A 16,348-nucleotide genomic window follows, 5' to 3' on the forward strand; every position below is an offset into this window, starting at 1 on the left:
GGGCAAGAGTCAATAAATTGTCATGCTTTGTTAAATTGTGTTTCTTTGATACTTTTTCATAATGAGGAAAAACGGTATAAAGCTAGTATATTAATAATCCGAAATAAAAGGCCAAAATAAATTCAAAGTAAAATCAAAATTATTTTTATGGAATATATATTCAGCCACTATAGGGCCTTCTTCAGTCCGAAATAACACTAACACAACGTGTTCGTCTACATGTTTGTTTACATCTATTGTGTGCAGGTACAAAATGTCTCGGCCCGTTTGATGTATACGGCGGGTTATTTCGACCCAACATGCTATGTGCACTTAATCAACTTGATGCTTTTTATTTATATTTTGTATGTATTCTTATACGGAAGGGAACTTAAAATTTCCCATGTGGTTATTGGAATACATGACACTGTTGTGCCTAATTATACGTCAGATAAATGTTGAATAAACCGTAGGAGCAAAACAGGTAATCTTGGAGAGCGGATTTAAGAAAATGTAACAGACAAATGGACGGAGAAATTAAAATTGCATGCAATATCCCCTGTTTCGGTGAAATCGGGGATAATTAAAAGTTAAAAACTTTGTAAATGTCTTATATTGTTTCGAAAGACTGTCTAAAGTGTTTGTATAACATCACTATTACCATTATGTCATTAATAGTTTCCATTTTAGCTCTAGAAAAGAGGGGATTTGTGGAATCACTTTGGCGTCAGCGTTCGAAATCCCAGGTTAAGGTTTTGGTGCAAGTGTTGTCATACTGCTATCCGTCACAATTGGCATTAATTTCTACAGTCATTTTGTAATTGTTGTTATGGGTATGAAAAATCATTTAAATAATCAAAATGCTGGATTTTGAGAATTTCAAGAGGCTCAATGGACCGAAATGTTATGTTATGTAATGATATTGCTATATTTTGTAATACTGGTAAATTACAAAGATCCTTATTAAATCAACAAATCAATGCTTTATTTGTGATTGTAAATCCAACTATGATTAATTTTTAGCTCACCTGGCCCGAAGCGCCGGTGAGCTTATGTCATGGCGCGGCGTCCATCGTCCGTCGTCAGTTGTCCGTCGTCCGTTGTCCGTCGTCCGTCGTCCGTCCGTCCGTCCGTCCGTCCGTCCGTCCGTCCGTCCGTCAACATTTCCTTTTAATCGCTACTAGTCATAGAGTTCTGCATGGATTGTAACCAAATTTGGCCACAAGCATCATTGGGGGAGGGGGAACAGAACTTGTATAAATTTTGGCTCTGGTCCCCCGGTGGCAGGAGGGGCGGGGCCCAATAGGAGAAATAGAGGTAAATGCTTTAAAACGCTACTTGTCATAGAGTTCTGCATGGATTGTAACCAAAATTAGCCACAAACATCCTTGGGGGAAGGGGAACAGAACTTGTATAAATTTTGGCTCTGATCCCCCAGGGGCAAGAGGGGCGGGGCCCAATAGGGGAAATAGAGATAAATCCTTTAAATCGCTACTAGTCATAGAGTTCTGAATGGAATGTAACCAAATTTGGCCACAACCATCCTTGGGGGAAGGAGAACAGAAATTGTATAAATTTTGGCTCTGGTCCCCCGGGGGCGGGGCCCAATAGGGGAAATAGAGGTAAATCCTTTAAATCGCTACTAGTCATAGAGTTCTGAATGGAATGTAACCAAATTTGGCTACAAACATCCTTGGAGGAAGGGGAACAGAACTTGTATAAATTTTGGCTCTGACCCCCTGGGGCTGGAGGGTTGGGGCCCAATAGGGGAAATAGAGGTAAATCCTTTAAATCGCTACTAGTCATAGAGTTCTGCATGGATTGTAACCAAAATTAGCCACAAACATCCTTGGGGGAAGGGGAACAGAACTTGTATAAATTTTGGCTCTGATTCCCCAGGGGCAAGAGGGGCGGGGTCCAATAGGGGAAATAGAGATAAATCCTTTAAATCGCTACTAGTCATAGAGTTCTGAATGGAATGTAACCAAATTTGGCTACAAACATCCTTGGAGGAAGGGGAACAGAACTTGTATAAATTTTGGCTCTGACCCCCTGGGGCTGGAGGGTTGGGGCCCAATAAGGGAAATAGAGGTAAATCCTTTAAATCGCTACTAGTCATAGAGTTCTACATGGATTGTAATCAAATTTGGCCACAACCATCCTTGGGGGAAGGGGAACAGAACTTGTATAAATTTTGGCTCTGGCCCCTCGGGGGCTGGAGGGATGGGGCCCAATAGGGGAAATAGAGGTAAATCCTTTAAATCGCTACTAGTCATAAAGTTCTGCATGGAATGTAACCAAATTTGGCCAGAAATATCCTTGGGAGAATAAGAACTGAGTTTGTAGGGGATTCAGAGGTTAATATTATGGGATTAAGAGGTTAATATTAAAATTCCTTCAGAAAAGAAACAATGAACCTGTATTCAGAACATTACTTGGCATTACAAACCAGGTGAGCGATACAGGCCCTCTGGGCCTCTTGTTTAAAGATAGCAAATTCTCAAAAGAACACGTTTTAAAATGTTTTAAACTTGCTATACTCTGTACACCTTCCCTGCTATACTCCGTACACATGTTATTTTGAAATGGCTATACTCCGTACACAAGACGACTAAATTACGTATTGAAAATGGCATTTATAGTACAAATTATGTTGTTATATCGGTCTAATTACAATATTATAGCAATTATCCATATTGCTAATATACAATAAAGATCATCCAGGCTGAATATTTGCAATAAAATGAAAATATTTTCAGATTTCAACATCTCGCCGAAAGTACACGCCATGTACACCATACATATTGTCAAATAATTTTATAGTGACTCCTTCAATTATAAAGTGTTTACCTTTAACGAATCTAGAATAGTTTGTGAAACACCTAAACCAGGAAATGACAAGCAATATTAATTTAATATAGCTAAAAACATTAAATTAATTATCGGTGTTTTGAGCTGTCGCTTCGAGTGTAGCTATTTCCGGTGTACCGATGATAGACGGTGGTCGTGCGACGATAAACTTTTTACATTTTCGTCTTCTTCTCCAAAACCGCTGAAGCAATTTCAATGAAATTTTGTATAAACCTTCTAAGGCATACGACCAATCAAACTTGTGAATAATATGGTCCCCACCTCCCAGGGGACCGTGGGAGGGGCCAAAAGGGATAAAATTGACTAAAATTTCAAAAACCTTCCTCTCTACTCACAGATGTGGTAGAATCAAATACTCTTGACATAGATTAATAGAATCTTACATGGGTCTGTGAAGTGGACAGGAATATCTCAACCCGAGTGAAAGATTTTGGCTGGTCAACCCGAGGCTGGTTGATGGCCAAAATCTTTCACGAGGGTTGGGATATCCCTGTCCACTTCACAGACCCATGTAAGATTCTTTTTCTCCCATACTTAGTAGAAAAAAATGATGAAATTCCACTTGGTTTCCAGCTTTTTCATCGCGCCATGATCGCAGGAACGTCGTTATGTGTCAAAATTGATGACGTCATCTACAATGCATGCCACAGTTACGCCGCATGTATTGATGATGTCACGTTATTGTCTAGCGCGCGTGAGCTGTCTTACACCCCCCTGTGTAAGATAGAGATATCTTTTCCCTAGCAACCATGGGATATCCCTGTGAAGTATGGGAGAAAGAAAGGTCTAAATGTCCTTTAAAAAAAATTGTGAATTATATGACCCTGGGGTCTCTAGTTTCCCTCTGGGGAGGGGGTTAAATTTACCAATATATATATATATTTACATAATAATAGTTTATATACGGAAAACACATTTTTGAGCATTATTCGATCATTTGTTATTGCAAATGAGTGAAATTTTGTCAGAATTATCAGTATGAGATGGCCATTGGATCCTATAAACAAATTGTCCATGACTGACCCCCAGGCGTGGGGTCAAAAATGGTCAAATAGGCTAAAATTTCAAAAATCTTCTTTTAAAATTCTGGAATTGGTAGAATCAAATACTCTTTGTAGATGGAAAGGTTTTTAAGTTGTTTTATAAAATTGTGAATTATATCACCCTGGGTCTCGCATTACCCCCTGGAGAGGGGTCAATTAAGTTTTCTTTAGTTTATATAGGAAAAACACATTTATGAACATTTTTTGCTCAATTTTATAAAGTGTTTATATGTCTTTGTTTCATTCTATATCTGTACTCAGGTGACTGTTAAGGCCCATGGGCCTCTTGTTGTGTTGTGAGTTATTGGTTTTCTTCTTTTTATACCCTCTGTAAGAAAGTTAAGTCTACTGGAATTGGGCTGTCTGTCTGTCCGGCTTTTCGTCTGTCTGTCTGTCTGTAGACACAACTTTGTCCAGAGAACTCCTAAACTTGACAGGTTTTGATAAAATTTAGTAAACAGAACTCTGATATAAAGGGGAGTTGAGTAAACTATATAGAGTTCTGTGATGTCCCCTATTAATGGAGTTATTACTAAATTTGTGCAGCGAGGGGTATTAGTCGAACGATCTGGTGACAGCTCTAGTCAATGTTGATTCTTCTGTATTTTCCATGAACAAAAAATGGGGAAAAATGGTTTGGTTTCTTTATTTCAAGCCAGGGCTCGGAATGTGAAGTAACTACATCCCCAGCCAGTCCAGTGTATGGTCAGACTTATGGTCAACCCTACGGTCAGTCCAAGGATATGTTAATGGTATGTTGGCCTATTAGTGCTACAGAGGTTATATTTAGAAAGGCAAGTTGATGGGTGCAAAGTTTTTTAAATTTAGATACACATATGTTTGAATGGTGAGACTCTATATCGGCTCTAATTGTGTGGCCAGGCTCTTAAAATTGTGTGGCCAGGCTCTTAAAATTGTGTGGCCAGTCTAAAGCTTTCTAGGCTAGCCATGTTATCAGATGTATATTCAAACAGACAATCGTAATTAATTTAATAACAATTAGACTTCAGAAGAATTGGTATTTCTGATTTGAAACAAATGATATTGCTGATTACATGTACATCCTTGGAAATATTAACCTTCAAATCTTAAATCATCACCATGAATATGCTTTACTTTTATATCTAAGCATGAAAATGAAAAAAGGTGTTTACTTATCAAATAATTTCAATGTCAAATTACTACATATTTTCTGAATATACATGTTCTCGATTTTCAAACTCTATTAAAATTTGTCTGATCTGAGTATTAGAACTCTTTAAAATGTTTGTCCCCACTCCTTATAATATATTAATCCTGCCCTCTGCTGTTTATAGATTGTTAGACCTGATGGAATAATTGGCTAGCATTGAAAAGAATGAATTGATCATTAAGATAGGTACTAGTTTATCAATTAAACATCACTGGAAAACAGAAAAATGTTAATAATACTTTTTGTTATTGGCGAATCTATGAACGAAAGGGTCAATGTAAATAAGGTAGATTTATTGACTTGACAACAAATATGTAAATAAGATAAATGACAGAGTGATGTACATACAGATACAATTATTGGTGGATCAGCAGAGTGATGTGCATATAGATACAATTATTGGTGGATCAGCAGAGTGATGTACATATAGATACAATTATTGGTGGATCAGCAGAGTGATGTACATATAGATACAATTATTGGTGGATCAGCAGAGTGATGTACATATAGATACAATTATTGGTGGATCAGCAGAGTGATGTACATATAGATACAATTATTGGTGGAATCAGCAGATGAGTGATGTACATATAGATACAATTATTGGTGGATCAGCAGAGTGATGTACATATAGATACAATTATTGGTGGATCAGCAGAGTGATGTACATATAGATACAATTATTGGTGGATCAGCAGAGTGATGTACATATAGATACAATTATTGGTGGATCAGCAGAGTGATGTACATATAGATACAATTATTGGTGGATCAGCAGAGTGATGTACATATAGATACAATTATTGGTGGATCAGCAGAGTGATGTACATATAGATACAATTATTGATGGATCAGCAGATGAGTGATGTACATATAGATACAATTATTGGTGGATCAGCAGAGTGATGTACATATAGATACAATTATTGATGGATCAGCAGATGAGTGATGTACATATAGATACAATTATTGGTGGATCAGCAGAGTGATGTACATATAGATACAATTATTGGTGGATCAGCAGAGTGATGTACATATAGATACAATTATTGGTGGATCAGCAGAGTGATGTACATATAGATACAATTATTGGTGGATCAGCAGAGTGATGTACATATAGATACAATTATTGGTGGATCAGCAGAGTGATGTACATATAGATACAATTATTGGTGGATCAGCAGAGTGATGTACATATAGATACAATTATTGGTGGATCAGCAGAGTGATGTACATATAGATACAATTATTGGTGGATCAGCAGAGTGATGTACATATAGATACAATTATTGGTGGATCAGCAGAGTGATGTACATATAGATACAATTATTGGTGGATCAGCAGATGAGTGATGTACATATAGATACAATTATTGGTGGATCAGCAGAGTGATGTACATATAGATACAATTATTGGTGGATCAGCAGTGTGATGTACATAATAGATACAATAGATACAATTATTGGTGGATCAGCAGAGTGATGTACATATAGATACAATTATTGGTGGATCAGCAGAGTGATGTACATATAGATACAATTATTGGTGGATCAGCGAGAGTGATGTACATATAGATACAATTATTGGTGGATCAGCAGAGTGATGTACATATAGATACAATTATTGGTGGATCAGCAGAGTGATGTACATATAGATACAATTATTGGTGGATCAGCAGAGTGATGTACATATAGATACAATTATTGGTGGATCAGCAGAGTGATGTACATATAGATACAATTATTGGTGGATCAGCAGAGTGATGTACATATAGATACAATTATTGGTGGATCAGCAGAGTGGATGATATAGATACAATTATGGTGGATCAGCAGAGTGATGTACATATAGATAGATACAATTATTATGTTATAGATCACAATTATTGGTGGATCAGCAGAGTGATGTACATATAGATACAATTATTGGTGGATAGCATGTACATTATAGATACAATTATTGGTAGTTGTACATATAGTGGATCAGCAGAGTGATGTACATATAGATACAATTATTGGTGGATCAGCAGAGTGATGTTACATATAGATAAATTTTTGGTGGATCAGCAGAGTGATGTACATATAGATACAATTATTGGTGGATCAGCAGAGTGATGTACATATAGATACAATTATTGGTGGATCAGCAGAGTGATGTACATATACATATAGATACAATTATTGGTGGATCAGCAGAGTGATGTTACATATAGATACAATTATTGGTGGATCAGCAGAGTGATGTACATATAGATACAATTATTGGTGGATCAGCAGAGTGATGTACATATAGATACAATTATTGGTGGATCAGCAGAAATCACCAGTTGCTTCATTAGGTCTGTGTGACAAGACTGCTATCTATGTTTTATACCCCTCATTCTGTATTGATTTTTTTCAGTTGGATTGTTTATCTGTAAACAATATAAACAACAAACAAATACTTCTGGGTTATGTGTTTGAATCCCATGTTGGCCACTGGCCAGTTGCCTGGCACGGACTGTTGTTAGATTGTTTTTTCTCTGGATACTCCAGTTTCCTCCATTATCTGGTACATGACTCTGGATGTTGGTAGGATGCTAAATTAATCTAAATTTGTCAATTTGTGAGGTTCTGAGTTCAAGTCCTATCTTTAAATTGCATTAAAATTGATAATACCCATATAGGTGAAATAGAAAGTGTACATGCTTCTAGGGGTCAAAGATGTTTAAAATTAATTTACCACAACTGGATTTTGCTGTACTCCACCTTCCATGTAGAAAATTTATAGATCAACATTACAGAATTGTTCAAAGGTTAGAAGTTCTGGGTTTGAGTCTGTGTCTAATTGTTGCAGTTTTTAGTATTAAGCAGGATTTGTTATCTCCCTTTAATTTATATTCAGCAAGTTGAGTATTCATAACACTATACCTTGGTACCATATTGGCAGGTATCTTACTGATGTAATGTTTTAACTCTCTGCTATCAGATTTTACCCTTTGTTTAATGCTAATGATAAACAACACAAATAGGACAACAATTATTATTGTGTATTGTTCGCATATTGTTGTCTTTGGTAACTTGATATTGTTGATCGTTAACCTAATGTTAAGACAATAATGAGTTCTGGTATTAATCTAACCTTGACAATTAGGTGTCATATTCCTGATGTCTATATATCATATATACATGTAGTACTGGTAAAACACATTGTACTTACTGAACCACTTAAACAGTACTATTTAAATCTAAAATTCAGGTTATATGCCATTATACACCCAAGCTTAAGGATGATTTGGAACTTAACTGTTCATTTTCAAAATTAATGAGAATCTACAATTTCCTGGCCAATTTTTAATTTTATTTTAATTATAAGAGATATATCTATCACCAGGATATAGATCTAGCATGACTTGGAATAAGACTATAACCACTATCAGACCAGTCGCTACCTCGGGGCAGGAATTTTTAACTCTGTGCGGGTAATTGCTTACATGCCTGTACAGGTTTTCCCCTATACTAGTTTATTTTAGCTCACTGATATTATTTGACAGATATCATCAATCACATACAGTGATTTTTCAATTTTAGGTTGCTTATAACTAAACAACATTCTATTCTATGTTATAAGTCAGGTTAGAAGTATGATACCGTTCCTTTTTGTCTAGTCTGGGATCAGACAATTTAGTCTGGGACCGTTCAGATCAGACAATTTATTTTTTTGATCACTTGTGTCTATTGTGGATTTAAAGTCAATGATTTGCTGTATAAGCAGTTTTATAAGCTGTTGGCTCTACCATGCATGAAATATTAATTTTCATTCATTGCTTTTTCAACTTGAGATTAACCTGCCATCCTGATTAAGGTATTTTTTTACCTGCCAGGTATATAATATTGTAGCCTTGCAAAGATTGACATGTAAATAAGTTTTCACCTGGATCATTATGTTTTGTAAATTAATCTGTCGATATGTAAAATGTAGGCTATATAAATATGTAGATTAACATAGTTTTACTACAGTACTACAGGGCTTAAAGCATGTTAATGATACATGTACCAGGGTATGTGGTAATAGGAGTGATATACTATATTAAAGATGCTTCACCGCTGACATGGGGTATTTTTTCTCTATCATATACAGGAGCAGGCGATTTACTATTTTTCTTCAGATACAAAAGTTACTTACTTTAAACCATTAACACCATTTAAAAGTTTGAGCCTCTATTATCATTTCAAGATAAAAATACCAAAAATAATTATTTCCATCCCGAAAAAATTCCGTAACACTATGTCCTATATGGAATGAAGTACTGATTGCGCATGCTCTAAAGGCAAAATGAATTATTTCGTGTTATCCTTTGTGTTTATCGATTAAACACAAATTATAGTTCAAATGATGAGTATCGTTGGCGGTGGAGCATCTTTAAGCGAAATTCAATTATGTTTTAGAAGTAGATTTCTGAAAATGATTAAAGAAGCTTTTATTCTTGGTCATTTTTTGCTTTCCTAGCATACTTTTCTTATTTCATTTTTCCTTAAGATCAAATTACCTAAGTAGTAAGTTTATGACAACAGAACAGCTTTCTTTTTTCATTCCCATTTTATAATGCATCCACAGTTATATCTACTCTTGTCGTTACCATTTAATGATGTTATACAATTTAAAGCCTCATTACATCTGTACATTTTCTGAATGCAAAAAGTCAAAATATATATGGGATATTTTACCTGGAAGAACAAAAGTACATGCATGTGCATGTATATATTAATGGTATGTGCATGTGCATACGTAATATTTATCATTGTAGATTGCTGAGCAGAATTTAAATGCAGTTGGTCAGTACACATTTTTCAGGAATACACATATAATGATAGTTCTTACACCAAACCTATCATTTATAAAGATATATACCTTTGTTTATTGTTTGAAATATCGATCAACTTGCGAAAGCAAGTCTATTTCAATTGTCGTTTAATCAATAAACGGCCAATTTCAATTCAATCAAACTTGTCTGGTTTTTTGTCCTTTGGTACAACTAGCTCGCCCTGTCTGAAGTCATGTATAAAGATATTTCTTTACAGCAGACCAGTTATTTTCTAGCACCTTGATCATAATGCTAATTGATCATGATTGAAACGTAGGCAAACAGAGGTTAGAGTTGACTTTTGAAAATTTCGAGTACTCAAACAGATATCTTAATCCATTTAATCGACACAAATAACGATCAAATGTATGTGAAATGATTAAGTAAATTTGTCACTTACTGATTCAACACTGGGCACAACCACTTCAATGTTTGAAGTATTTGCTGACGGGTATGTCTGAAATAATTTCTCAGTAGTCCATATATTTTTAATTTTATAATGTATGCTTCCTTATTTGTTTGTTGGAAGGAAATTCAACATCACATATAAAGCTACCCCCTAGTGATTTTCTACCAATGTCCATATACTTATATACTACTAAAGCTTTTTTATTATAACCATTTTCCCTTTGGAACCATTTCATTAAAGTATAACAAGCAATTGAGGACCATTTATTGTGTCGCCTGCAACGCAAGGGCGACACTTAGGTATCACTATGTCGGCGTCGGCATCGTCGGTGTAGTCGGCGTCGGTGTCCAGGTATCGGTTTCCGTGCGATAACTGAAGTATTTATAGTCCGATTTCAACCAAATTTGGTATATAGCTTTATATCAATGAGATCTCGGATAAGTTTGATAATGGTCAAAATCCGTCAATATTTGCAAGAGTTACGGGACTTTAAAATCGTCAAAACAGAAAAATCCATGGTTTTTGCTCAATAACTTAAATATTTATCGTCCAATTTCATCCAAATTTCATAAATTGTTTTATATCAATGAGATCTTGGACGAGTTTAATAATGGTCAAAATCCGTGAATATTTTCAAGAGTTACGGGACTTTAAAATCATCAAAACAGAAAAATCCATGGTTTCCGCTCGATAACTTAAATATTTATTGTCCAATTTCAACCAAATTTGGTATGTTGCTTTATATTAATAAGATCTTAGATGGGTTCGATACCGGTCAAAATCTGTCAATATTTGCAAGAGTAACGGGACCTTAAAATAGTCGAAACATGGCTTCCGCTTGAAAATATTAGTATTTATTGTCCGATTCCAACCAAATTTGGTATATTGCTTTAGATCAATGAGATCTTAGATGGGTTCGATACTTTTCAAAATCCATCAATATTTGCAAGAGTTATGGAACTTGATTTCTTCACCTTAATTATTAACAATATTTTCAACTGTAAATAACTATTTTTTGTGATGCTGTGCAGGCGACACATCCACTTCCGTGGAATTCTTGTACTTCAGTTATCTATCGAAAACCATCAGACTTGAGAAAAATGCTGTGAAAATTATTCAAATGGAGAGACAAATATGTATGATGCCTTACAAATATTAGGTACAACACATAAATTATGGACCGTAAATTCTTTTATGCCTTATATATGTTTAGACGGAAACATACCTGCAGAAACAACTTTACTATTACCATGCAATGACACTGTAAAATATGTAATGAAATTATAGACCTCTGCAGGTAGATTAGCTGCAATATTGTAGCTCAAAAGACTTTTTGACAGAAAATGGTGTCGTCTTTAGAGCTACAATTGGTGCCTATTATTGCTAATGGAGCAAAGTAATGATTCTGCAAACCATTATAAAACGTTTGTTTGCATTTTTATCGTACTTGTTTGATATTGCTTACCTACTAGGCAATAAACCTGAACCACATAAAATATCAAATTCTCATCGAGGCATAATTTTTTTTACATAATACATATGAAGGTCTTTCTGAAGGGAATGCGTAACGACAAGTCTACAAATTGTGAATTTGACGTCTTGTGAGCGTTACGATAGATATTAAGATTGGTAGTTATGTTTGTTTTGGACAAAAATAATATGTAAATGCATGTATATGCATAAAATAATTGGAAACCTACAAAAAAGTATAGAAAACTTTGCCCGCTTGATTTTCGGAGTCAGTGCTCCACTACAACACATAGAGACCAATTCGTACCCGGCCGAAAGGTATAGTAGGCCGGGTACGTATATTCGTTCTACAGGTAGATGTATCGGACTGAATGCCCTTGGCTAGCGAAGTCGGACTAACATATTAAAAGCTGTTCTTGAATCATGAGTATGAAAAATACGGCACATATGATTTGCCTTTATATTTTTTCCCTTTTTATGACGTCTTTTATCCCGTACAATATAAGCAATCTAAACTCAGCCATGTAACTGGATAACAGTTCAACAAGGACGGTCCAAATAATCACCCTGATATATGTTGGTATATTGCTTTAGATCAATGAGATCTTAGATGGGTTCGATACTTTTCAAAATCCATCAATACTTGCAAGAGTTATGGAACTTAATTTCTTCACCTAAATTATTAACAATATTTTCAACTGTAAATAATTATTTTTCGTGATGCTGTGTAGGCGACATATCCACTTCCGTGGAATTCTTGTAGAGATTTGTCAGCTTCAAGCCTTAAAAATCGAAATGAATTCTAATAAGGGCAAATTTCATTTGATATAATGTCCATTACGGTTACCTCAATCTTGTGATTTTTGCCAAAAATGGCATTGAAAAATAAAAATTTGAAAGAAAATTTTAATTCAAATGTTGATTTTGATCAACTTAAACCAATTAGGCTGAGAGCTCTAACGGTACCTGAAGTTTGTAAACATTTAGTTTGGGACCTTCGTTATTTAAATGGATAATATTTGTTAGAACTACTTGATAGTGTTTGGCCTAATCACTCGTTGCGTAATAGTGCCTGGTGGTCCATTACTGTCAGAATGTCACGGCAGTTAAACGTAAAAGAGCCCCAGTGGACGGCAACAATAATATCTAGAGAGCGCCAGTCGATTCATTTATTCCTGTTTGACAGTCCGTGCGGAGCGGCATTTAAGCCATGAGATATGTGTGAAAGGTAAAAAGTTTAAGGAAAACTTTGGTTTGAAGTATGTGATGTATAGACATAGTTACGTGTGTTGAGAGGTGTTACAAAATACTTTATCAGATTAAATAGGAAGTTTATAGAAACCCTTTAGACTTTTCTAGATATCTGTGTATTAGCTTAAATCAAGATCAGACTGGAGGTGATATAACATTATGTCAACCATTGTTCAATCTACCTGTAATTAGTGGACTAAAAGGAATATTTAAAGGACGTATACAGGTTCAGGTAAATCCCATTTATATCTTTGTATAAGTCAAGCTCGGTCATGTAATAACAGTTTGAGTTGTTTGTAAACAACTACTGATCACTTTCAGTGGGTTGCACCAGGTTTTGATGGTGGTGAAAATCCAGAGTTTCAAGGAAAAATCACTCACCAATGCATGTCAATTAATACCTTGCAACTGTCCCATTTTGATTTCAAACATGTGAAAGGCAGTGCCAGATGGCAATGGTAACAGAAAATCTGAAACAGCAAATGGAAATGAAACAACAGTTTTTTTTAAGTTGTCATATATAAAATAATTCAGCTTTATTGCATTCTTGGGAATTCACCTGAAATATACATAAGTATTGATTTGGGCAGTTGTAAAATTCCTAAAGTGTTTATTAAACTGGTGATGTGTATGGGTTAAGGGTATATACTACTATACAATGTATGCATGAGTTACTGTTCTTTGTGTATCACAAATCATACCTGTGAATTTTATGAGGTGGTTGAGAGTTAGATTTGTTACCTTTGATTTGATAATCAGTTTATGATCTTGTTTATTACCTGCGATGACGTAACAATTGTAACAGTTAAGGCTGTATGTTACCTTTGCTCTATGGTCAGGTTTATTTCAAAATAGCTTTTGTAAGTTTTCTTTAACTCGCTGTATCATTGCTTTTAGATGTAAAAAAAGCTAGGACAATTTGTTAGTAAAAAACTTTGATTCAGGTACTTCACTGAATCGAGTATAGAGAAAGAATTTTTGGTAAAAATTGATAAGTGATGTCTTTATAAAGGATTATACACAAATGTAGCCTGTGTTAGTCAGTACAGATAGCTCTGTATAGGCCTGTCTTAGATGTCATAAATCACCAGGATAAGTGGATGTTTAGCCAGATTTCAAGGAGTTCACAATATAAATCTGGAAATCTTGGAGATTGATAATATGATTGAGCCTTAAATAGTGTACCTGTAGATAAATCCATGGCTCACTTACATCATACATTACAGTGACCCTCAATAATCCAGGAAATAGTCTGGATAATTTATAATCTAGATGTAAATATCAAAGAATGAATGTATTTGATTATTCAAGGCTTAGTAGATGGCATTCGGCAATTCTGAAAATTTGGAATCAGGATGGTTTTGACCTTGGGACCCAATTTTCAGATTATTTAAATTCAAAACTCAGTGTGTATCAGTCACTCTAGCAACCCTGTATTCATATTTCTGGATTTGAACTTGTATGACTATAATGTCACATCTCTAATGTCACAGCTAGTGTCAAACCATTAAATTTGATAAAGACAGATGTCTACTGTAATCGTGTTTTAATTAAATTTCACTATACAGGCCGGGACGTGATCAGTTTTTCCATGTGATCAATCTCAGTGACTTCTGTTTGTATACAAAGGACAATTGACCACTATATCTACACTGTCAAAGATTCTAGTGATTTTACAATAGTGATTGATTACAAAGGCAGATTATTGTTGGAGTCGTTCACATGGCTTAATTGTTGTGATTTTTAAAAAGACAAACCAAATTTTGGATAAGTAAGATTTCCTGGAGAGCAAAAGCCTGACCTAAAGACTGTAACTTCACTTCCCAGAGACCAAGGGCTACTGAAAAAATGCCAGACACTTTAACCACTTTGCCATCACACACAGCCTCTCTTTCTCCCTTTCTTTATGACATCCATTGTATGAAAGCATAAAAATGATATACTTAAATGTGTAGCTGAACTGGACTGTGTTGATCTGTGGCCTAGTGTTTGGAGGTCCTAGGTTTGAGCCCTGGTCTAACTGCTACATTTTCTCTACTCCACCAATGAGCTTGTGTCAAAACAAGGAAGGGAAGAAATGTAAGTAGTTCTGGTGGGGTTATCACCGGATACCAGGAAGCTCAAGTGGTAAATTTAGCTTAGTGTTAACACTGGGCTCAGGTTTGAATTCTGTCTTGTGTATTCCTGATACTACTGCATATATTGTTCCATAAAAGTAAAATTTGTATATGAAAATATTATAATATTGTCTTCTTGGATTTTTAACAAATATGTTTTTACTCATTTATAGATTAATTTATATTTTATAAATTTAAGTGTATGTCCTCGAACAAACCGTTCAATCTGAAATGGCAACAATAGCAAGATGATTTTATTTGTGGAAGCTATCATGAGCCAATAAAAAACAGCTGTCCTTTTGAGTGTCAGGGCTATAACAATAGTTCTACTTATGTAACAGGTATTGGCAAGCAATGGGAATACCTGTGCCAACTATTTGTACTCACAAATCACATTAATGTAACATAGACACTTGTCCACAGTCGTAGTGAAATGTACTGTAGATTATAGAGAGGGGACATCAATATGTCAGTCCGCCTTAAGTATACGTAAACCGATTAGCTGTGGATTTATGTGGTTAATATTTGATTGAAAAAGTGGATGGTTTGCATTTTGATGATTTATGAAGGCTTTGGTCTACAATCTCTCTCTAAGTTTATTTATATCAGTGTTGGTTTGATACCAAAGGGCCAAGACGGTGAAGCGGTTAAGGTGACAAATTTGGTTGGCAGATTTGAATGTAGGTCAGTGGTTTTTCTCTAGGTATTCTGGTTTCTGTCTACCTCCAAAACCTTTTCACATCCTTAAATGGTTCCACATGAATACTGAATTAGCATGGGTGATATTGAGATCAGGTCTTTCTTCATCTTGTTACCAAACTTAACAATATCTAACATCAAAAGGGGAAGAATAATATAATTTAATAATATAATATAAATACAGGTAATTCACAAACAATTACCAGGTAGCCTCATTGTCTTCAAATTAAGTTATTATCAATATCATTTCAGAAAAAAATGTTGACAGTGCAAGACAATAGGCTTGCAACATTCTTGTGGATATTAAAATTATCATTGGAATTAGGTTTATAACTTGTCTTTACGATGTGTCTGATTATAGAGATGACAGTTTCAAACTAGGGGGAGATAATCCAGTAGTAGAATTTCTTTATCAAAATCCTAGCTAACCATATATATATCCAATCTACTGTAGCAAGGAAAGATAATAGTGTA

At 35.0% G+C, this 16,348-nt stretch overlaps 1 protein-coding gene across 26 annotated transcripts in view; it reads left to right on the plus strand.

The window, feature by feature from the left end:
• LOC138333957 (uncharacterized) overlaps window positions 1-16,348 on the plus strand; it is a 138,630-nt gene that overhangs the window by 22,266 nt on the left and 100,016 nt on the right. Inside the window, exon 1 of one of the 26 annotated variants that reach the window (XM_069282680.1) lies at window positions 12,896-13,035. The exons of 24 other annotated variants lie outside the window; for them this stretch is intronic. The gene's annotated coding sequence lies outside the window, so the exon portion shown is untranslated. Of the gene's footprint in view, window positions 1-12,895; window positions 13,036-13,149; window positions 13,291-16,348 lie in introns of those variants that run through there. One more of the 26 variants, XM_069282681.1, reaches the window with a different exon arrangement.

This window comes from Argopecten irradians, chromosome 10, assembly GCF_041381155.1.
Source record: "Argopecten irradians isolate NY chromosome 10, Ai_NY, whole genome shotgun sequence".
Taxonomy (NCBI): Eukaryota; Metazoa; Mollusca; class Bivalvia; order Pectinida; family Pectinidae; genus Argopecten; species Argopecten irradians.